General features: G+C 35.3%; 1 protein-coding gene across 2 annotated transcripts in view; it reads left to right on the top strand.

The window, feature by feature from the left end:
- Positions 1–25,243, top strand: part of TBC1D5 (TBC1 domain family member 5) — a 309,248-nt gene that overhangs the window by 49,276 nt on the left and 234,729 nt on the right. For both annotated transcript variants that reach the window (XM_079299429.1, XM_079299430.1), the window contains exon 3: positions 20,132–20,286. The gene's annotated coding sequence lies outside the window, so the exon portion shown is untranslated. The remainder of the gene's footprint in view (positions 1–20,131; positions 20,287–25,243) is intronic.

Here is a 25,243-nt window from a genome sequence, read left to right as displayed (position 1 = left end):
AGCCATTTATTCATGATTTGAAAACAGAGACTTCCATGGACATTAATCATCAATTTTTTACTTTCTTAATGTTCCCAAGGAAAGGTGGTATCTATAGTAAATTTTATTTTCAAAAACTGTATTTTTACTGTAGTAGTTTTGTATTTATTGCTAATACAATAAGTACATTTCTGCATGTTTAAAGTAGTTACATGTATCCAGATGTGTACATATTGTTTACATGTACGAAATTAATATTTTTAAAATTTTGCATGAAAATGAAGACCCAAATAATTTATTTCTAGGACATTTCAAATTCATGTTCAGTGCACAAAGATAGTGATATGTTGGGTTTTTGATGTACATGTTAAAAATGGATAGGACAAAAAGTGCATTTTGAAATGAAAAGGGCTTTTTCTAATGAGATACTTATAATAAACTGAACTGGTAATTCTGCTTTAAAAAAACAGTGAATTTTATTTTCAGAAAATGTTTGTATTCTATCTTAAAATAGAACAAGTCTTTCTGCTTCTCCTCTTGTTTTACACCATTCAAAGATGTTGAAGTGTCCCATCCAAAAACCTTGAAAAAAATCAGGTTATTTAGAATCTATCTGCAAGATTGTCACAGTCTGTAAATGCTGAATAAGTAATTGAGCAGACTATTTCCAGGTTTTTGACTGTTTTTTTCCTTAAACCTTTAACAGTGAGGCTTGTGACAACCAGAGTGACTCAGGCCACGCACACTTCTAATCTCTGTTTTCTAGGCTGTCCAAGAAACAATTCTTTTAAGATTTGCTTAAGAGTTTGAGGAGTCTGTGACATTATTTCCCACATACACTTTGCTTTTTGGAGATCTGGAAGCTTTTGCCAAGGGCAATAAGCCATGCTATCTTTTTACCTATCAACCTAAAGCTGTATTGTTTGGGGCTTGTGAGTTGTTTGTGTTTATTTCTTTTGGTGGTGATGGTGTTCATCCCCCATTTTTTTCTCATTTCCAAAGAATAGGTCACTTTTTGATCCTCTATAGAATTCTAATGTCCCATGGCAAACAGTTCTGTGGCTTGACTTTTAACTAGGTGAAGAAATAATTGCTTGTGTTTGTTTTGCAAATGCCACTTAGTAACTTAATTGGGTTATCCCATTCTTTAATTTTGTGCCCTAAATTGGAAAAACAAACCAGTAGGAAGAACATCAGCCTGGCTGAACAAAAAAAAAAAAATAGAACAAAACAAAAGATAGAGTGTATCAGCTATTGAAGAAGGGGCACAGGGAACTCAGGATTGCTTGAGCGTTGTGAGATTATGAAGAAAGCAAGAAGGGCCAAAGCCCAACTATGCTGTAAAAGAAAAAAGTTTTTATAAATACATCAGCAACAAAATTAGGATTGAGGACAGTCTCCATCCTTTATTGGATGTGGAAGAAATAAAGTGACAAGGAATAAGGAAAAGGCTGAGCTAGATAATGTCTTCTTTGCTTCAGTGTTTATAGGAAAGATCCGCTGTTCTCCAAGCACCCAGCTCCCTGAAGCAAATTTTTGAGTCCCTGAGGAATCAAAATGAAGTTTCCATACTCCCGTGGGATGTGTTCAGTGACCTGCTTCACCACTTAGAAACACACAAGTCTATGGGGATGGGTGGGATACACCCAAGGGTAGTGAGGGAGCTGGCTGAAATGTTCATGGTGTGTTTTTATGCATTTGCCAGAAGCTCTGGCTCACTGGGTGAGTCCCAGTTGACTGCAGCTTTGCAAATGTGAAGCCTGTCTCCAAGAAGGGTCAAAAGGAGGATCTGGGGAACTAAAGGCCTGTCAGCTTGACTCGGTGCCAGGGAGGATCATGGAGCAGATCATCCTAAGTGCCATCACATGGCATGTACAGGACAGCTGCATGATCAGGCCCAGCCAGCATTGTTTATGAAAGGCAGGTTCCTGTTTATCTAACCTGATGTCCTATGATGGTGATCCATTTACTGGAGGAGTGAAAGGCTGTGAATGTTGCTGGACACGAGTTATGGCTTTGTTGATGTTTCCCGTAGCACTCTGGAGAAACTGGCTACTCGTAGCTCAGATGAGGGAACTGTTTGCTGGGTAAAATGGATGGATGGATGGATGGATGGATGGATGGATGGATGGATGGATGGATGGATGGATGGATGGATGGATGGGCGGGCACAGAGTGTGGTGATGAATGGAGTTGCATCCACCTGGCCACCAGTAACAAGTGGTGTTCTCCAGGACTCAGTTCTGAGACTAGCCCTGTTTATTATCTTAATCAATGATCTGTATGACATGATCAAGTGCACCTCCAGTCATTTTGCAGCTGACACCATGTTCGGCAGGAGTGTTGATCTGCTGGAGGGTAGGAAAGCTTTGCACAAGGATCTGGACAGGCTGGATCAATGGCCCAAGGCCATTGGTCTGAGGTTCAACAAGGCCAAGTGCTGAGTCCTGCCCTTGAGTACATCAGCCCCAGGCAGTGCTACAAGCTGGGGCAGAGTAGCTGGAAAGCTGCTCAGCAGCAAAGGACGTGGGGATACTGGTTGACAGCAGCTGAACATGGACCAGAAGTGAGCCCAGGTGGCCAAAGAGGCCAATGACATTCTGGCCTGTATCAGCAGTAACCTGGCTAGCAGGACAAGGGCAGAGATTGTTCTCCTCTACTGGGCTCTGTTGAGGCCACACCTTGAGTCCTGTATCCAGTTCTGGCCCCAGGAGTACAAGAAAGACACTGAGATGCTGGAGCATGTCCAGAGCAGGGCAGTGGTGGTCTGAAGCACAAATCTGATGAGCAGCAGAAGGAGCTGGGGTTATTTATCCTTGAGAAAAGGAAGCTTGTGAGATGTTACCGTTCTCCACAATTACCTGAAAGGATGGTTTTATTCAGGTGGAGGTCTCTCATTTCTCCCAGGGAACAAGCATTAGGATAAGAGGGAATGGTCTTGATGATTTAAAGGTATTTTCCAACTCAAACATTTGTATGATTTTATTATTCTGTCTCCTTAGGATTGCTCTTTAATCATCTTACATGCTTGTACAGAAAAAAATATGACATAAAAGAGCTTTCCTCCAACAAATAATTAGTAATCTATCTTTGTGTACTGCACAATGGAATAATGTCGTCAAGGTAATCTGCATACTTAAGGTGGTGTAAAGTAAAGAGCAGTATCCCTGTTTTCCTTAAAAAAAAAGATGATTATCAATTCCAAATGCTGGTGAAGATGTCCGTTGGTTTGTTGAAACTAGACTGCATAAAGTGATTAAAATACTGATTCAATGACAGGTGTATCACTTCTGTAAATATTTATGTAGTGCACTTCTCCAATAAAATTAATTTTGGAGGTATTCCCAAATATTAAATCCTGGTTTTCTTTGCTATTGAAAATAAGCTATAGGGCTACTAAGCCTTACATCCTTTACAGTGTATTTATTGGAAACCATTTTAAGAGTTGTGATAGGAGTATATCTGGAAAAAAATTCCAATAATAGCTAGCCTTGATTCATATATACCTAACATACTGAAATTCTTTGTTATATATCTGCCTTAAGACTTAGGAAGACTGCAGTGTATACAGTGCAATCAACTGTTCAATACAATTTTGCCTAATAAGCTATGGAACACAGAAAATAGAACTGAGGAAAAAAACTATACAACCTTTTATCTTCTACATTAACCAGTTTTCAAATCCATCGTCTGTCATTTAAAGCAGGTATCTAGAAAGCACAGTAAAGGTATTTGCCAATGAGAAGTTATTCATGTGTGAAGATGATTGTCAGCTTTTTAGTGTTTGCTTCCTCTGGAACAACAGTGAGAAGTGCATGTTATAAAAAGAGGGGTAAAGCTCTGTTAGTAATACCAGGGAAGGCAACTAGCAGGAGCATGACATCTGTTGGCAGACATGTAATACTGAGGGGGACTAGGTGGGATCTTGTCCCTCTGCTGAGATCTGATGATCTCTTCCCCATTGTAGTGTTTGGAAATGCTTCAGCCATGCTGTGTTCTATGAGTCTGCTTCAAGAGAACAAAAGAGGATCTTGTTTTGTGCTATGAGTTTAAAAATGTTTTGATGTGTAGGACAGCAAGAGCAAGAAAAGTACTTTGGACTTGCAGTTGATGATGGTGGTTGCTGCCTAATAGGAATGTTTGTCTTGTGTTCTTGGACCAACCTCCAAGAAAGTTTTGTCCTTCAGGTGGAAGAATTTTGTCTTTCTAATCTCAGCAAGTTTTCTTCCCCATGGAACTCTTGGCAGTTATTTAACTAAAATCAAGTAAGTACACAGAAGAGAGAGCTCAAACCAGAATTTTATGCCTTGATCCTGAAATACTCTGCAGCTGAGTGATGATGAAGATATGAATAATTGAGTAACTTTTAGTCATTGCTAGAATGGAGTAGAGTTTTCCAGCTAACAGAAGTGGTGATAAGTGTTTTTACTGCAGATGCTGCCAAATACCAGGTTAGCATCAACTAAGAGTGTAAGAGTGTTGCTAAGCTACAGAGTAGATTGGTGAACTGTGAACATTATTTAAATGATGTTTTCAGATGTTGAGCTTTTTTGACCATCCCTTATCCATCTCTTCACTAGATTACATTAGCCAGATGTTGGTTCATGAGGTGGTTTTGTCCAACCACTTCAAGATTGTGGCATGAACAGGCAGTTAGAATAGTGCATTGGAACCCTGCTAATCCTATGCCTGTGTCACTTAGCAAGTCTCAAAACAGCTGCATGTAGCTCTTGAAAAGGACCAGAAAAAGAAATGATACTTCAGGAATTTCACAGGCAAGGAACTGGTGGGAATTGTCGGAGTTTTCTGCCAGTATTACGCAGATCACTCTACTTGAGTAACCAAGGCTTGTGTCACATCTTCTAAAGTAGGTGAGAGTTCATCATAGGTTAAGAGCTGTTGAGATGCACAGAAGAGTGAGAATAAGTGTTTTTTCTTTTTACAAAGAGATCATGCAATGATGCTGTTAAGTGCTTTCAGTCCCTTGCTTGATCTGAAACTAAATATGCTTGTAGTTGGCCTTTGTCAAGTAATTTCATTACTTACTTGGGGACAGGTTGTGTGATATTGAGAAGCAAGCTACTTCTGTTTGTATTTGCTCACTGATGGATTGCTGAGTCTTTGAAAGAGGAAGGAAAGATTCTTCCGTTACTGCACTATTTTTGTCCAGAGCTATGCAAGTTCATGACTCTGCCATGAGAGTCACAGATGATGAATTATATTTGGAAATCTTTACATAGCAGCCCAGACAGACCTTCATAAAAACGTGCTGAAGATTGAAAGTGTAGGTGATTACTACTTGTGGGAATGGCCTAAATAGTTCCTTATTGTTGCAAAAACCTGGTATATGTGGCTCATCTCAATAAGGCTTTTATGTGCTCAACATTGAGAAGGATAATTCTTTGAGAAACCTTTTGAGACCTTTACTTCACATGTCAGTGTAGTTATCTGGTGACCAGGACCTATGCTATTGGAGAGAATCCCTAAGCATGTGGTGTGCCCCCAGCCCGGGATTTGAGTGTGTTTCTGTTATAATCCGTTACTTTCTGTCAATTAGCATTTTAACTTTTGGGTGCTATTTTATTTTTTAATCTTTCAGAAAACTTGTTAACTAACAGGGAAGCTGGCTGTTGTGATGAGCCAGTATGTGTTGAACTGAGCTGTCATTTCAGCATGGTTTCATCACTGCTGGAGTTTGTGGATGCCCTTGGCCCTTTCTCGTATAGTCAGCAGCCTTGGACACTCTTGTTGACCACTGCCTTAAATCCAATGGTCTGTTCAACGGCACTGATTAGGTTCCATTCATCTTAATTTTGATATTTTGCTTCTATACTTAAATTTCAACTAGTCTTTCTTGTTTCTAAATGCCTCCTAAAATGCCTCCATCCTGCTGCGTGGTGTTGGCAATAGTTCTCTTGTGCACTGTTTGCAGAAATAACAACAGAGTCAGACTAAGGACAAAGTTGCATCGTTGCTCCAGATTGTTAATTTTTCTCTCTAAAGATTTGTGGACATTATTGGATAGTATTTAAACACTAATTAAAGGTACTAAATATAAAATTGTGAATATTGCTGTTCTCTTTGGAAGCTGGAATTTACTTCATTGCAGAACAGTATAGGCTGCTAACTGAACAGTGGTTGCAGTTATCTCTCAACTTTGCTCTTACCTGGATATTGTCATTGTAAATATTTTCTGACTTAGCAGCTTACTATTTAACAGTAGAAATCTGGCTGATTAATGTAACTGGGAACTGGAAAAATATAAATATGCTCTTTAACCAAGATGTTCTTAATGAAAATGTGTGTAATGAGATGTAATTTCATAAGAGTCTGTATTGTTCTGTATCCATTGTGAAATTATTTGAGGGGAAAGAGATGCAAGATGTGGGCAGTTGATTTCCAACTTCTTGTTTATTTTTGTGGTGCATTATTTATTTAAATGGTAAAATAGTAAATTTAAGGCATGTGGCATATTTTTTATATCTTTAAAGTGTTTTTAACTGTCTTCTTGCCACCACTACCATTTACTAAATTGTGTTTTGAAAGGTTGCTTTTGTTTTGTAAACTCGGGTTGAAATTTGTTTTTTGCTTCAAACTAGGAAAATGCCATTACACTGAATATTTGGCTGAAGAATTAGGCTTTCACTTTTAGCCATTAGGTCTCACAGGTAATTCTGTTCTTATTTTGTCTAAAGATGGGTCACTTCAAGCTGCAGTTCTTCAGCATACCATATTGGGAAAATGTTATTTCTTAACAAGAACTCAGGGAATCGGGATGCAAAGATCAGGGCAATTTGAAATCAGTCTTGAATTTTATTCTGTGCAAATAGCCTCTTTGCTATTCTCAGCCTGCTGATATTTTGAGTATTGTAGCTACTTGAACATTTGTGACTTCTAATGCTACATTCATGTAGCATTCATGCAATGGGAGAGGTGATAGAAAACCATTGTGTCTGGATAGTCTTTGTGATTCATATTACCATAATAATAAGAAAGAGAGTTTTCATCTTGACTACAAAAATATGCATTTGTGACTACTTTAAAAATCTGTTTCAAAGATGGGTAAAGCACTTGTTTGTTTTCTGGACTAATAGCTGTATTTAGAAGAGAAAGACTTTCACATTGCCCAACTTTTGAGTCTGACATTGGTGACTCTGCTAATTGTAATAGAGCTGTGGAGCTGTTTCATTCCAGATGGAACTTTAATCTGGCTTCTGATTGAGCTGAGTGTCCTTGTAGAGTCTCTTAGCATCTGCTTTGGAAATGTATATAACATTATTCAAAATTTGTACCAAATTAAACCACCCTAAGGCTATAATTCAATTTTTCTTTATTGAGAAATGTATTGTCAAGAACTTTATGCCACAGAGTAAAATCTGCACTAGATCTATTATTTTTTTGGCTATTAACTGGTCATTAAGTTTACTGTGATTCAATTTCCAGGTTCTTCAAATTTACCTAATCAATTGTAAACTTTACACTAAGGAATGAACAAATAAGGCAAATGTGGTCTCTGATATTGTTTTTTTTGTTTACGGGGTTTTTTTTTTTGCTAAAAGTAGATGAGCTTGAATTGATGCTTTCCAACATAAATGATGGGATTATATTTTTATTTATCAGACAGTAATGTTTTAATAATTCTGGATAAATTCTGTGGGTTTGAGATACCTGTTTTGGTATTCAGGTTGTAAAATCGAAAAGAATGCATATATTGAAATACACCATATCAAATCGATTTAATTCTGTATCTTACTTTAGTTTCTCTTGTATCTCTAACAGTTAGTGATTGTGACTTTTCTTATTTCTCAATTTTCTAAAGTCTGCTGTATTTAATTAATTTTTTTATTATAAAATCTTCTTGAGCTCAGTATAGCTGCTGTTTTGAATATCAGTTCTGTTACTAAAGATGGTCAGATTAAGGTAGCAAATTGATGCAGTTTTTCAGTTAAGACATGATTTGTGAAATAGTCCCTAACTGGTTATGTGGAGTCTCTAACAAAGTTATGAAGTGTTAGGCAGCTGTGTACGTTGATGGTAATGTTCAGTAGATACTCTTCTTATTTCAGTTTTGGGCATAAAAAAAATTAAAACCACAGAATTATGAATTGAAATTATGATAAGCTGTCTACCAAGTGTTACTGAGTTTTGTGTATTTGCTTTTTCTGTCTTTCATTGCTGAGTGAGAGAGCCATAGTCACTTAGCAAAGTTCAGTCGGGTAAATAAGTAGAGCAACATGTTAAGTCCTTTTATAATGTACTTTTCCTATTACAACTGAGCTGCACAACAGAAAGCAAAATAGAGCTTTCAGTGTACTAGTGCCATTCTCTCCACTTCCAGCAGTCTGATTTGCCCAGCTTTTTGGAGAATGAGTGTCACAGTCAAGAGTGAAATCTGAATCCTAGATCACTCACGTCATCCCCACTCCAGCTTCATGCAGCGTTAGATGTCCCCATCCTCCTTCATTAAGTTCCTGTGCAAGTCTCTAGGCATGCATTTGGATTTGTGTTGAAGAAAAAACAGAAGTTATTTATTTTATATTCCAGATGCTTCTGGTATTTGATTTAAAAACAAATTGCTATGAGAACAGAATTGCAACCCCACAAAGGGTTTAGCCATTCAACCAGTGTAAAAGGAAATCTCTGCTTCCCTAACATATCTTCCTTTGGACATATTGGCTGTCTTACTCCATCTTTCTTCATGCTCCATCTTTTATTCTTGAAGAAGTTTAGACAGGTTTGTATTTCCACGCTCTTTGTCAGTGAACAGAAGAGGTTGCACACAAGTTCCTTCATGGCTGAAGCCTATATTCTGGAGGAAGGCAGTGACCAAAATGGATCTCTCTCCTGTCAGACAGCCTTAAATCAGCATTAAACCATCTCATGCATTTATTAGCATGTACAGAAACTGCAAAATTCTTGTGGTTTCTTTCATTACGCTTCAAGCATCCTCATTTTTGTGTTACAAGAGACAATAGTTGCAAAGTGAGAGTAAACATGAGATATAGACACTGTTACCAAGTCAATCTCTCTGGTATCTTAATGCCGTCAGCTTGTACTGAAGTCTGAAAATTTATGACCAAATCACTCATTATTTTTTTGAGAGTGGTTGAAGAGTAAATACCATCAGACTGTCTTTTCCAACACGGTGTTGGAAAGATCCCAAAACTAACATAGTATCAAGGAAATGGATATCTAGGAGTGCAGTAATAATATTCTGCCTTTTCTTCCACCATCTTTCTTCTAATATTTTATATTTCAGTACCTCTTAAGAATTTGCTTTTTCAAGTTTTTTCATATCAAAAACCAGTGAAAAGAACAAAAATAGGTCTTACATTTCCTTGCCCAGATTCTTCCATTCATGATGCTTACAAAATCCCATCATTGCTTTGTGACTTGACTGTTCACTTGGTGACTTTCAAACTTCTGTTATTTTTTATGTGCAGAAAATCATTGTAATCTGGGAAATTTTACTTTGCAGGCATATATCTAGTTTTGAAAGGACTAAGTATAAATTAGGTCTTGCTTTTAGTCACAAATAAAAAGGGCAATATTCTAAGGTTTTTTTAAAGAACCCAATAACAATTTTCAGTCTCCACGGCATAAGAATTTTATGATGGTTCTTTTCATTTATTCTTATCTGATAACATGAAATTGAAGAATAAAGCATGGAGAAAAATGAACCATAAGAAACATGGTTTCTGGGAACATGAACTATTTTCAGAAGGTGACTATTTCCCTCTTCTTTCTCTTATGTGAGAATTTCTTTTGTAGGTCACACATACTGTCAAATACCTAGTATGATCCCCTGATTAGCAGTGTTGCCATTCAGCTGGTCAGCTGCAGAGATGAAGCTATTTCAACAACTATGTGATACCTGCATGGTTGTACCAAGAGGAGTACAAGATTGATGTACAGTGTATCTACATTGTGGTTTGACAAATGTTAAATTATTATTTGGCGTGGTTAAAATTATTTATAAAATTGTGAAAAAATAATAGGCTGTTTCTTGTGAGATTTTAGCCATTGGTTATTAGTAAGTTTAATTTATCCTCACTGAAATGAAATTAAATCACATAAATACATATCTCTGATAAATGTAGATGTACTTCAATTAAATTGTTAAAGCCAAAAAGAAAAGGGGTTAAATAAAGCGGAAATATTTAATTCATAGATACCTGGATTTTGGTTTGACCTGTTTGTTAAAGGCAGATATGTTTGTCATTCTGATGAAGATGCATTTCGTCTTACCTTGCTGTTGACAGAATCTCACCTACTTTTCCCATTTATTATGATAATAGTCTACCAGATGTCATATGTCACAGCCTAGTGAAGTTGTCTCTGCCTATTACCACTTACATGTAATGTGCATTCTAGTTTTTCTTTCCTTAATTTAGAAAATTTTATGTGCTCTTTGACATCCCATGTCTTAAGTAAAAGAATAGAGGCAAACTATTTAAAATACTTGAAAGCAAGTTTAGAAAGAGTAGGTTATTTTATTCTCATTTTAAATAACATGTTAAAAGTCTGCCTCTGTATGGATGGATAGCCTGAATCTCATATAAATGGCCATACATCTTAAAATTCTATAAGTTACACTGTGCAGCTTTTTTGAAAACTGCCTGTTTCAGTGGACAGGTAAGTACATAGGTAAGTGCAAATAAGGGCTTAAAACACAAATTACTGTTATATTATGGATACATCTAGTGATAAGAGCAACAGAAATCACATCTTTTTAGCTAAAACATAATAAAATGGACAATAGTCTTTCTCGAAAGAGTTATAATCTAAAGGACAGGATAATCTCTTACATGTATGTACATAGGAGAATAGATAGGAGAAGAGTAAAAAAAAGTTTTAGCACAGATGCAGCAAGCTGCTTTTTGATTGAAGGTTAGCATTGTACATCCCTGTGAGTTAAAACCGTATGGAATTCACACCATGCTTGCAATGATGGGAACCTCATGTTGCAGAAGTAGAGCTACCAGTGAAAGCACAGCCAGATTGGGGAAATAGGACTTTTCAATTGTATTGGAAAATTTTATTTCCATACAAAGTTTTGTGCTGAAAAGCTTCTTATCTTGAAAAATGTGTATTTTCTACAAGTTTGAGCTGTGTTCATTTTGCTTTATGCATCAGCAAAGAGGATCACACTGAATTTCTCTTCTTATGTTTTGTTTTTATGTTTAGGTGCTTTTTTCCTCTTAAAAAAAGGTAAAAGTGCCCACTAGATTTATTGATTTTTGTGCTTACACACTAAAAATTACAGAATTCCTTTGAAGGTGTTATTTTTCTTTCAAAATCAATATTCAGAAGTTTAAAGACTTTTTTTTTGTCCAGAGCAACAAGAACATGCAACAATCAGCAGTGTAATGTAGTTTGTTTTCTTACATTTTACTGTGAAATTGTTGATACATAAGGGTAACTGTTGCATGAAAATGCTTTTGTTCTTCTACAGTAATATTTTAGATGAAAGAATGAGTCCTTCTCTGTTCATTCCTGAAGAGATCGTTGCAGTCCTTAAAGCTGCATTATGTAATGTAATATAGATGAATATGACAAAAGTCAACATAGGAAATTTAATCCTTGAGGTAGAAGAAATCGATATGAAGCCTGACTTTTTTTTTATTTTTTAATATTTGTGATATCTATTTTAATATTGTGATATGCAACCAGAATTGACCAAGGCTCAGAATATTTGTAATTAGACCATCCTGGAAAAAAAAAAAAAAAGAAAAAAAAAAAAAGTGGGTCACTGTGTGAAATCAGTGTTGTACTCCTGAAATTTCTTTCCAAATGAGTTTTAATTTCTCATTAATAAAAACTCAGTACTAAGGTTTAATTTATATGCCTTTCAAAGACTTGAGTCTTTCAAGTGACTGTATTTTAATTTTAAAATTAAAGCAAAGGAATATGTTAAATTGTAAAGATTAATTTTCTGTAAAATCAAACAAAACTGAAGCTGTGTATGTTCAATAGGAATCCCTCTTTTTATTGAAAGGATTATCTGTCAGATGTCCATATTTTTGAAATGAAAAGTGGGAGAAAAAAAAAAGGAAGGAAGAAATTTGTATAAAATACCTGGTTTCTTGGGTTGTTTTCCTCTCCTCTTCTTAAACTAAATGTAGACAGCAAATCCCAGTCCTGCTGCAGTCCTGTTACACTGAGCAAAAAGCAAACTTGATCTACAGCATGGAACTTTTTGTTCAGTCTTATGTTGAGAACATTTTTCTAAGTGAGCAAAACCTGTACTTAGAAAATATTTCTACCTTTCTATAGCAAAGGCATCTGAAGTATTTATATCAATTTTAATAAAGGGGCATCAAACAAGGGTATCTTTAGGCTAATGGAGCAAATATGAACTAGTTGATGAGCTGTCTGCACTTCTGAATTCAACACTTAGACATGATTAGAGGATGTATGCACTTTGTTCAATCTGAAAGGAGTAGCAAGTTTAATAAAGCTGAAATAGCAGTCAGTTTTTTCTCTTTACAGTCCATAATGTCAATTAGACAAATACACTTATATTTCCTACAGAGGCCTAGATCTCAAATAAAAGAAGTAGTTGTTACAGCATATATAAATAATTCTACCATAAGTTTTGGTTTAAACTTGTGGTGCAGGCTTGTGGACTCTGCTCTGTCTTCCAGAGCTTTTTATTTTCTTGTGGTGTTAATATGATAACATAATTTTATATAGTCAAGTTTATTTTATACTATGATTCTTGCTCAGTATTTTTATCCAGATGTGTTTTACAAAAACACCAGTAATACAATTGGTGATGTTTTCCAACTTGCACAGCACTTCATTTACTAATACCTGAATTAGCAGAATATACTTTTTAAAGTAGAATCAATAACTTCATCTACAATGAGCAATTTTTTAATTGTTCAATCCTACTTTATTTTTTTCAAGAATGGCCTAATCATGTTTCAGACTTGATCACTTTGTTTGCAAATTACCACTTTGTATGTTCATAGTTTACTACTTGTTTCACATCTCTTCAGCTCTAAATCCAAGGAAGAAACAAGTACACAGATTTATTTTTATTCTTGCATTTTGTCTGTATTTCACTCATTTGTTTTCATTTTATTGGGCCAGATAGGCCAAAGAGAAAAATATGGGTTTGTATGCAAAGAGATGAGGTTAGTTCAATTATGAATTAATGTAATTAAAAGCATCAGAATTTAACTGTCATTAAAAACGCAGTTTTAAAAAGTACTGTCATTGACACTTACTCAAAAATATATTTAATGTAGTCTCAAAACCATTTAATTTTCTTTAAAATAATGCCCAGTCTCTGAGAACTTTTTACTGAGAATAGGTATAATCTTCTGTGTTGTGTAATCTTGCTAATTTTAGCTGTAGTCATTCCTTTTCCAAGTCAGCTCAACTACAAGGAGTGGAGGTGTGCTGCTGTGCAGTAGTGGTTTTCTCCTGAGCAGAACTCCAGCGTTACCAGTTCCTGACAGCTGCAAGCCAGCCTCTGGGCATCTTGCTAAATTTTCAAATGTAATTATACAGTAGACTTCCTTTAACAAATTCTGTGTTCCCCACTATAATTATAACAGCTCTTGCCTCTAGCCTGTTCCTTATCTTACAACCCACCTCCATGTCTCCCACTGCTGGCTAGTGTTATCCAGTAGAGCTGATGGATCTAGAAAAGCAGAGTTTATTCTCTCTGTCTTTCGTCTGTACAGAAGATCAATTTCTTCAGATCCATGTTGCTCAAATGACATGTCCCTTAAAGCTGAAGATTGTTCTCTCATTCACAGAAGAGCTGTTGATTAGCATGCCACTTTCATTTTTCAAACAATTTTTGTTGGGTATTACAGGAGAAGAGTTAAGGAATTGTTAAGAGCTATCTATCCATGAAGTGGCTGAAGAAGCCAGGACAGAGAATGGAGTTCTTATAAAAATACTTTGCTTCCATGCTGTGCAGTTCAGGATATAAATTCTTTCTACTATTTGTGTGTTAGGTTTTCATGTATGAAGCTGTTCATCCTCCTTTTAAGAACACATATGTAATGCAATAATAAAAATAATCGATGCTTCTTTTGCATGAAACCCTATGTTATTTTAACCAAAGAGTAATGAAACAGGAAAAGTTACCCACAGATATTCTCAATCTAATATTGGCTTATGACAAAGAAATTTAAAAACAACTCTGCAGAGTAATAATCTCCTGTCCACCTGTGTGTTAGTAATGGAAGTGATGGTTTTGAATACAGAAGTCTGAAGGTAAAGAGATAAATAAGAGAGAACTTAGTTTTTGAAGATGTGCAGAGATACTTCTTTTTTTTCAGTTTTTACTGTAGCTGGCTGTGGTAGATGGAGTGGCATTGAAGAACTGTGTTGCCTGAAAGGGGACAGATTACTGTCCTGCAGCAGGATCAAGTACATTGATCAAACCTTTCCTGAGAAGCTTCAGTTAGTGACATACCCCAGCACTCCTTGAAGTCATGCTCCCACTGACTTTCCATAGTTTGCCTACATCTTTCTAAGAATTATGATGTCCATAACTGTACAAAGTACAGAAAGAGATGGAAAAAAGTAATATTCAGTTGTTCAATGCAGGTGCTGCCAAACTTGCACACACTCACATGCACTTTTTGTGCTTGCTAGTGTATTTCAGTGAAATGTGTTTATTGAAGATCCAACAACATTTACTCTTTTGATTTGTATTGTTCTCTATTCATTAATACTCTGTGTAATGGTTTACTGCTGGTCCATTTTATGTTCATAGCTGTGATGCACCCTTTCTAAATATAGCACTTTCCATTTGTCTTTATTGATTGCTGACCATATCTTCCATTTTAAAAAAAGCATTTGAGAATCTTTCCTTTGAGGTGCTGCTAGTTTCTACCAACATTCTATTATCTGCTAATTTTTAAAATACTTGGAGTCACTAAGATTGCTATGAAAATACCAGATAGAAAGAGATGAAACAAATGTCTCTGAGTAACATTTGTAATATATGTGTATGGTTTGAGAGAGCAGTTAAAAATGTTTTTTAGAACAATTGCTCTCTGATTTCAATAGTTTTTGTTTCCAGCTTATAATGATTATGTCTGGACAGTATTTTGTTATATATAGTATCAACAATGCAGTTCATTATTAGAATCTCTGTAATCTAAAGTTTGTATCACATCTACTGTTAACTTCCTATCCATGAACCTAGTTAGCAGTGAAGTAATTCAGATGAGTTTGAAAGGATCAATATTTTTTTTCTGTATCTTCTTTTATCTTCTTCATGAAATTTGTTTGTGCAATAATTGGTTCTTTCAGGTTTCACTGGTAGACTGTAATGTGAAGGTGGGACTTAGGCCCCCTGAGGGGAGACTGGAGAGGGCTTGTTCAACTTGTTTGGTTGATTGTTTTTTTTCTTTTCTACTTCTTTTGATTTCCTTTATTCTCATCTTTTAGAAATAATGAGACAACAGATCCTACTTTGTTATGTCTTTCTCCATAATTTTCAGCATGACTTTTCAGTTTGGTTTTTTGTTCCCCCGATTCCTTTGCTACTTTATTTCCTCTTCTTGTTTGTAGCCATGGCATGTGTGTCTTGTATCACCCTAGGTCTCATTGATCACTGATACAGGACATGGATGAAAACTTTTTTTCCAGTGAGACAAGCTGACAAGATGTGTAGAAGAAATTGTCTTTGCTTTTGCATGTTTTGTAACTTCAGAAAGGCACAGTTAGGCTCATAGCAGTGAGATTTCAAAGGTTACCATCAGAATATCATGTTCCTTTGTCACATCTTATATACTAGGTGGAATGGCAATAAACAGGTCAGTTCCAAAAGGAAATGAGATCCAGAATTTTGCTTCTCTGAATTATAAAATTAGAGGTGATTACATAGTAAAATCATCATTGTAGCCTTTTGAACTGCAGGCCATTAAAATGGGTCAGGTAGAAGACTGAGGTAGGACAAGGGGACTTTGTCCTGGGTTGTTACATCAAAACCTATTAAGGAAATCTTTTGATCCTGAATGACTGTGACTTTGGTATTGAGTAGGATGGCCTGTGAGTGGCCTTTTCTTGGTGTTTAATAAATTTGTGTGTGACCACTTACTCTTCTTATGTATTGCAAGATTTTGCCATAAAATAAAACTATAAAATCAGAAGCAGAGAAAGCAGGGTGGGGTTTTTTCAGGTGTGTCTTGCCCAGCAACAGAGAATGAGAACAGAAGCCAGTATGTTTATACCAATTGATACTGTCTCATTAAAATTCAATGTTTTATCTTTTACCTTTCAGTTTGCTGTATAGGTCACTTAATTTTTGTTACTTCCCTTTATTATAAGCTAAGAACAGAATGTTGCTGAATACGCTGGAATAGATATATATATTTTTAAAGTTGGCATTTAAGCAGACAAAGGATCATGCTTAATGCTGCTGTGATAATAAATAGTACTATAATTGATTGTTGATAGAAACCCTTAAAATATATTTTTATGGTTGAAATGTACTTTGGATAAACAGTGTTCAGTTTGCCTATTAAAATAATTCACTATATACCATGGTTTCTTTGAGTATTAAGGAAGTAGGACTTTTCCAACAACAGTAATTGGTTGACACTGCTTGACCTTAATGCAAAGCTACAGTGTTTAATGAACAAACGGAGGGAATAAAGTTTTGATAAATAAGGCAATTTTCATGAAACCTTTAGAAATATGCTTGAAGTCTTTTAGTGTTAGATTGACGGTTTCTCCTTTTGTGAAAAGAATAAGTGAATAATTTAAGGCTATATTTCATGTTTTCAGATCTTCATTCTGTCATATAAATAATAGACTGTGAAATGCAGCAGCTCCTGCATTCACAGATTTAATAGACCTGTACAAGTGAGTATCTTGCTTGGCTTCTGGCTTCTTAAAATGCTCTTTTGTGTGCATATATATCTGAGAAGCAAAGCAGAAGTGGGACTCTCTTCAGTAACCAAATTCCATACTTTAAACATGCCACATATTCTGTGTTTAAAGGAATTGTACTTCTTTAAATACTTGTAATTACATCTTGATGTCAATGTTAGTATTTTTAGGGTTTAATTTTGTATTATGATGGACAGATGTATAAAAAGCAGTACATGGCAATTTGAAATTAAAGTCTAATTTAAAATTTACTTACTTAGGGAGAGACTGTGAGACAAGCATTCAGGTTTGAATCCCTGAGTATAAATACTTGAAATACCATTGAATCTTGATAAGAAATTAATGAAATTTATTTGCATACGTTTAAACAGTGAAATATCAAAGTAATTTGTTTTGTTTACTACATGTATTCTTAGTTATGTAATTTTTTCAAATAGAAACAGTATTGGGGGAGGAAGAACAATAATAAAATTAGACTAGTTTATTTTCTTTGTTCCCATTCCCTTTTCCTCCTCCTGCCCTTTAGTTCAATATCTTTGAAAGGAGGGTGAAGTAAGGCTTACTGAGAACAAGTGGCAAAGCATTGTGATGTTTTCATGTTCTCAGTCTTCCAAGCAGAACATAGTTTTTGACTAGTGGACCATGGGAAGCACAAATACTTCTTTGGAAGGTATGTGCTATTGTACCTGTTTCATTACCTTGACAAAGTAGCTTCCCTAAACACTTCCAGTTTTAGGTTTAAGGCAGATTACCTGCATTTTCTTCCTGATACCTAATCCTTTAAACATTGGAGTAATTCTAGTTGTTAGGAACTTTTATTAGCATATGATACTGAACTCCTGCTTTCCTCCATCATATGTGGGAATAGAGGCATTTTTGCAAGTAAGGAAATACCTTTATTCATATATTGAAGACTGCTTTCTGTAAATGATGTTGAAGATGTCTGAAAGATGGTCTGCATTTGCCATGGTATTGACTTCTGCAGTCCTCATGGAGGTTCCAGAAATGTCTAGTAGGTGTCCTTTAAAGTGAGCTGTCTATATGAGGATGCCATCACTTTTGCTAAAGTAGAGGCATATTGTTTACTAGTAGTTTAGCTTACTAGTAGTTTAGCTCCTGTAATAAAGTTGCTTTTTCTTACTTTTGAAGAAAAATAGTCTTTATATCTTTTGTCATGGTAATAAAAATCTTAACGTAATATTTTATTCTGTTTCATGAGTTACTCTGGTAACTTATTAATATCTTTATCTTTTTTCATTTTCTGGCATAATTTTCTTCATATTCACAATAAGTCTGTCTTTTGATTTCAGCTAGGCCAAATGCTCAAATGGAGATCATACTTTTCTCATTCTCACAAGTCTGTCCAACTTGTTTCTAACTCAGAAAACATCAGTGCAGGCACAGAGACCATTTTGCAGTCTAACTTGTTGAAAAAACTGTCAAAACTGTATGAATCACACAAGAATCTTTGTGCTGAACTGGTGTGAAACACATTGTCATCAACTCTGTTTTCAGAAGAAAACAGAGTAATATTTTCTGTTTATTTTGCTACATGAACATTATTTTAGCTATTGGCTGAGATGTTTCTGTTGCTTCAGTAAAAATTTACAGGATTAATGTCTTAAATATATTGATTATGTTAAACCAACCAGTCACTGATTGGATCCACCTGTGACTGAGTTGGCTTGTGATACTTGAGCAATGCATTTGTTGTTCATTGTTGCTTCAGTACAAGACTCTAGTCTCACTGTAGGATTTACCAGTACTTATCCTCTGCAAATATATACATACACAGTTTGGGTGGAAATTCAGGAAGGAGGCTATAAAAGCCAAAGGAAGGCAATGGGAATGCAGAACAGCAAAGGATGCTTTGGTAGTGGCTAAAAGGATACATTTGCTAATGCTGATGATTTCTTTTAAATTCTGAAATGGTTACTCTTCTTTATTTAGTCAGCATGGCTTTTTTGGTTTAATTTGTTAACACCTATAGAAATTAGAAAGAACAGTAGTTATGACAAATGGACTATGTAATTTGAAAATTGTATTTTGTCACATGTTTTAGTCACAAAACCTAGTTGAAATCAATTGTCCAAACATTCACTTAACATATTAATAAGTAATACAGGAATGCTCTAAGCCCTCTTGAATTAGATGTATTACATCTTGTTACAAAATTTAATGCCAGGCTTAATAACTCAAAGTATGCTCTAGAATAAAAATACATTTATGTGCTAGTATGTTGTAATTAGAATGCTAATCCAAATTACAAAAAAAAACCTAAACCCACTATTCAGCTGGAACTGTTTTATATACTCAAGAGTAGACAATTACCTTTAATTTAATATTTTAAAAAAGAAATCCCAATTTACTTTTTTTCACAAGAGGGTATGCTTTTTGTTGTATATTTCTAAATATTGCAATACCATAATATTAGTATCAGATAAACCACAACACTGGTTGGATTTCAGGAGCTATTTGGGTATTTACCTGCAAAATTGGTGTCATTATTATTTTATCCTGTCATGAATAGACTTTAATCATGTCACAGTAGCTGAAAAATTCTGCATAAATATATTTTGAAGAGGGTTTGGATTTATTTTCTTTTGTTTTGGTGATTTTTTTTGATTTGAACAGTTGAAGGAGAATTATATAAAAGATAGATGGCTGATCAGTTGTTGATGTTTCATTTGTTAAATTTTTCTTAGAACCACAATCTTCAACATTTTTAGTGTATAACCTGTACATACAGCTGTAGTGTGCTGTTGAACCCTATACAACTTCTTGTGATCATATCAATAATGATTGGGCAACTTTCTAGAATATAGATTTAAAATACCAAATTACGGAAATTTGTAAGATACCTATTTTTAAGAAGTTCATTCACAGGAGGAGAAATTAAAAGTAATGCTGAGAAATAGCCAAAAATCACATGTTGATAAAAATTTTGCTGAATACTGAATAAATATCTATAATGCTCAAGTTGTTAGAGTTGTTGTCTGTCTGCCATTATTGTCATCTTAGAAATAAATAAATTTAATCACATGGGACATGTTTCTATCTCTCCTGATACATGATTATGTGAAATACAATACTTACTTGACTTGAAAATACTTAAGCTAATTTCAGTCATTTTTGTTTTGTCCAGAGGACTTTTTGTCTTTGGTCCAGAAGAAATAAAGTGCTTTACATCTTGAATCCTTAACTTGAATCCTGTAGATTAAATAAAAAACTGAAACTATTTTTAGGATTTTTTTCATTAAGTGTATTTATTCTCCATCTGAAGGTCAATTCCAGAAGTCTGGTACCAGGATTGTCACTCCAGCTTCCTCATTGCTCCTGGTGGCTGGGACATATCCCAACTCTATTTGCCTGTTGAATGTTTGGAGAATATCCTTCTGAAGACAACTGTCTCCTTTGTGTTTGAGCACCTGCCACTATGTGAGTTAATTTTTTTATATTGTTTTAGAAAAGCAAAGTGGGTTTGCCTCATTTTCATTAATGTCATAGTTACATTTAACATTTATAAAAATGTTTGTGATGTGTTTCCTGCAGTTGTCCAAAAACTATTCTCATACCATTTCTGTATCAAAAGAAATCTTGCTTTACAAGCATAGGTTCTCTTCTCCCCAGCTTGCTGCATTAAATTTTAAAAGACAAGTGAAAATAGTGGCTGTGGTATTTGGTTTTAAAACTGATGGATAACTGTATTGCAGTCTGCTTCCCACAGAACTGGTGAAACATAGACCATGTTAGTGGGAGCTTTTCTTTGCTTTCTCCCATAATGTGCCCTAAGACCCGACCTGAAGGGGCAATTCACTCTCTAATTTAAACCTCTCCTTAACATTAACAACATGGCAGTGTTTAGTAATGATACAGTGTTTACTGTTAAAGACTTGCCAATTTGGCCTTAAATAGCTAGACTATATTACCTCAATTTGCCATATTCCCTCTGTTTAGTTTGGAATTACCTTGCAAATGTTAAGGTGATAGTATTGAATTGTGTAAAGGAATTATAAATTGGAAATCCTAGCAATGTGGATTTTAAGTTCTAGTACTGGTCTATAGAAACACACTAGTTCAAGTAGTTAAAGGTCAGCAAACTCATTTTAACAGGTACTTTTTTTTTTTTTTGCTTTTACTGACTTGCATCAGTGCCTTTAATTAGTTATTTTTCCTTTCTATTCTCTAGATAATTTACAACTACTTTCTGAAGTGATTTTTTAAGACATATATGAGCTTGTATATGTAGTTTCTGTACCTTTTAAGTGTAGTTAGTTTTTTCCAGTGTTGCAATAAAGTACAGAACACTACGCAGTGCATTAAAGAAATAGAGCCTATGCATCAGAACAATTTTCATGCCTCACTCAATTCTTAATGTAAATTAGTAGGAACATTGGTTATCCATTTGAGAAATTGAGTTGGTATAAAAATAAAAATGCACTTATGGTATGTGGTGCTTTGTGTATCATCTTGGGAGTGTTTTGCTGTTTATCTGTCACTTGCATTAGAAAAAGCAGTCACTGGCTGCAGGTGACATTAAAAATTAAAGGTTAACCTCAATTTCTTTACTGACCAGACGTGGGGCAGAAAGTTCTTCTGGATGTGTGCCTGGATTTTGGAGCTGTCAAATAGAGTTGAGAAGTAAAGACTGGTGCTTTTGGTGGCTTAGCCTTTTTATATGTGCATGGGTGATGATTTCACCATTTCCAAGTGTTTAGACTGCTTCTGATAGGTTATATCCAGATCATTTTCCATTGCATCCAACTTTGTGAAATTAAAAAATTACATGATAACACTATAGTATGTAATTATAATGAACTCATTTTACTGATCTACAGAATTCTAGGAATGTATTTTTATTTTGTTGCTTAGAAAAACTAATTAAAATGGCTGTCTGTCCTATTACTAGAGAACACGTGTCTTTCAAAAACTGGTTAAAATTGTTCTTGAAAATTGTCTTAGAAGCCTTTGAATATTCTGGTTTACTCATTTGCATTTAATGTAAGACAAGCTTTATGTACTCATTAACAAACCTGGAAGACCTTTCTTTAAGTTTTTGACAAACTCAGCTTCTCCATCTTAGCGCCTTCAAGGTGAGCCAAGTTCAGTAGCATGAGCTTCCCTTTGGAGTCAATCACTCCAGATGTTGGAGCAACATTCAAGCTAGTGAAGAAGGGTTCAGGCAGCAGAAGTTTTCATGTAACCTGCCAGCTATCTTTCCTTTGTGGAAGAGGTATTGTGCTTATGCAATGGTAGACCAGACTACAGGCAAGTCTTGACCTTTGAGATGCAACTTGAAGCTGTGGCTGCTGCTCTTACCTTCCATTTCATCTCTTAATTTTCTTAGCCATACACTGAGGTAGTATGTATGTAGTGAGTAGATCTGGTGCTTCTTGTTGGCTAATGAGGGAAAATGAGAAGGGAAGAAAAAAAAAATATTTTTTTTTTGTGAGTAAAATAGACTGCTAAAATGCATTTTTTTTTTCTTCTCTCATCCTCCATTTACCAAGCAGAGAATCTATTCTGTCTGTGGCCATTTTCCCTCTTACAGCCCTTCATAGGAAAACAAGAAAATTAGAAATTTCATTAAAGAAAGCAATGCATATTGCTAATTTAGAAAAGAACACTGCAATTGACATATTTGAGGAACTGTAGTATTTCAGATGTGTATAATCTCATTAAAATTATATATCTATGTGCTTGCTTCATAGTAAGCTTGGCACAGTTGTTTCAAGACTGGTATACTGTAGATTGTTCTGACTACAAATTAAATCATGTTAAGATTTCTTTGGGAAAGTGATAATGCTCATTTAGTGTGCTTTACTTATTTCGAATTTATTAAACCTATATTTAAGACAGATAATTTCTCTGAAGAAAAAATACTTCTGAATGCTAGTTACTTATTTTCCTGTAGTCCCCACTGCTTGCAATTTTTCCAGTGTTCTCTGAGATTGGTTTCACTTAACACTTCTTGGTTTCTCGTGTTTCAGATATTTTTATGTTGCCGTAATACTGAAACTGGTCAAACAAGTTTCACTGTTGAAGTGATTTATAAAGAAAATTAAATACCATGTAGCTTTAAACATAGTTCCTTTGACTTAGGGAGTAGTTAAATCCTATATAATAGTTAATAATTGTTGGCTTGCAGCCTGGTTCTAAAGTCTTTGTTTTACGAACTTAGTTATGAAGCATCGAGAAAACTGAATGTTCAGGTTTTATAAGTTGAAATATCTCAGGTAATCAAATACTTCAGGAATTTATAATTTGTTTGTACTTTGAAAGACAGCACTTTCTAAGAAGAAATCTCCAAGTGATTTTATCCATTGTCTTACAGGGTCTAGAATAAGTAGCATGTTATAATTTGTCAGTTAAGTTAAATTTAAGTAAACTTCTGTATCAGTCTAAAAGGCGCTGGTGATTTGCAGTTATATTACAGATGGCATCTTTTCTTAAATAGTACAATAATCTGTGTTTTGTGGAGCTAGTGAATTACCCATTTGTTACACTGTTAGTGTGGCTTGTAGAGGTCATCACACATCTGCATGAGCAAAACATATAAGTATTTTAAAAATCCAACAAATTCAAATGACCCACCCAGTGTTTCTGTTGTTGCTGTTCCTGCAGAGTTGGTGGTGTATTTACTTGTGTTTAATTTATGGCTGTATTGCAGAGATGGGCTCAAGAAAGATATGCATAAGATAAGTAATTTTTTCTCAGATGCAGCAAAACTTGCAAGGCATGCAGTTTCAAATGGTGGAAGAACAGGTCCAGGATCAAGAGTTGTTTTGCAAATCACTAAAATCAGGTTATATCAGTTCCCCTCTAGGGTACACAGTATCAAGTCAGGACTAGTAATTACCATAGCTTTATTTTCAGTAGATGTCTGATTCTGCTGATGAGCACTAGTGGTACTGTGTGTTATTAGCCCATTCTTTTCAGACATCCTTCGTGTTTCTCCTCTTTGTACCATATTAGATTACCTATTTTATGTGGCTGACAAATTTGATACTGCTTCACATCCTTGTTCAGGTTTCCTCTGGCAGTGGTCTTTGTGCACTGCATCTCCCTTGCCCTTGCCCCTGCCCCTGGCATGTTGCCCTATTTCTCTCCTGAGCTTCCTTTTTGGGGCAGCATGACTCTGAAGCCTGAGCTGGCCATGAACAAAGCCCAGCTGATTCTTGCAGAGCTTTTTTATTGTACTTAGTGCTTGCTTTGTAGCTCATTTTAACCAGGAAACCACCCTTGCCAGTACAAAGGAAAAACTAACTTCTGCCTTGCAGTACTTTAAAATGGGCTTTCTAACAAAAATGGAGAGAGACTTTATACCAGGCCCTCTAGGGATTTAGACCTCTAAAAGTAAAGGATGGTACATTTAGATGAAATCTAAGCAAGAAATTCTTTACAGTTAGGGTGTTGACACATGGAAATGGGTTGCCCAGAGAAAGGCAGATGCCCCATCCTTGGAAGTGTTCAGGGTGAGGTTGGGTAGGACTTTGAGCAACCTGATCTAGTAGATGTCCACCTCTCTACTCTCTGCCCATGACAAGAGGCTGAGCTAGGTGTTCTTTAGAGGTTCTTTCTAACCCAAACCACTCTGTGATTTCTACTTGAGGACAGCAACTTCTTGCCTTTATTTTTTTTAATTAGTATTATGTATCTCTTACATAGTTTCATTATATAATATTTCCTCTGCATTTTGATGACTTTCAAACTTTTTCAGAGATATTGCAGTGGTTACAAGTTGTATTGATAGACCCTGGTCAAAAAGATTGTAATTTGTGGTTTGGTTATGTTTTCAGTAAAAGATAAGTGCTACCTTAGATGATCATAAATCAGAATTTGTTAAAAAGGATTTGTTAATATTGTTCTTAAAGGTTTAAAAAATGGCAGCCTTAAGCATATCTGCATGAAGGAAACAGTGGAGCAGAGAAACAGTTGGATTGCCAGCGGTGTGTGCAGTTAAAAAAACCTAAAATTGTGCTGGTGTTTTGGTGTGTTTGAAGTGATTCTCCTGGCATAGATGTGACAATTGTGGACAGTTGTCTCTCATGTGTGATAATGTTCCAGTAAAGTTTTAAGGACAAAAAAAGATTTCTAAAATATTGGCTGTGATTTCCCTTAAAGGGAAGGGATGCTATTTCATGGCTATCCTTGGCTCTCTTCCTTCCCTCTGCTCCTTCTGAAGAAATTGTGTGGGACTTACAGAACACTTTACTTCCTGGACAAATTCTAAAAGAAGTTCACAGAATTTTAGTGGGTTTTGCTCTTAAGTTATATGGATTTAAATGTCTAAACATGTACTGAATGATATTGACAGGTACCAGTGTAGATGCCAGCCGTGTGCAGTTGGAGTCCTGTACTAGGACTGATCTGCAATGCAAGCAGCAGCATTTCT

The sequence above is a fragment of the Erithacus rubecula genome, assembly GCF_903797595.1.
Source record: "Erithacus rubecula genome assembly, chromosome: 3".
Lineage (NCBI taxonomy): Eukaryota > Metazoa > Chordata > Aves > Passeriformes > Muscicapidae > Erithacus > Erithacus rubecula.
Note: the sequence above shows the minus strand (reverse complement) of the source record. Positions and strands in the feature narration are given on the sequence as shown.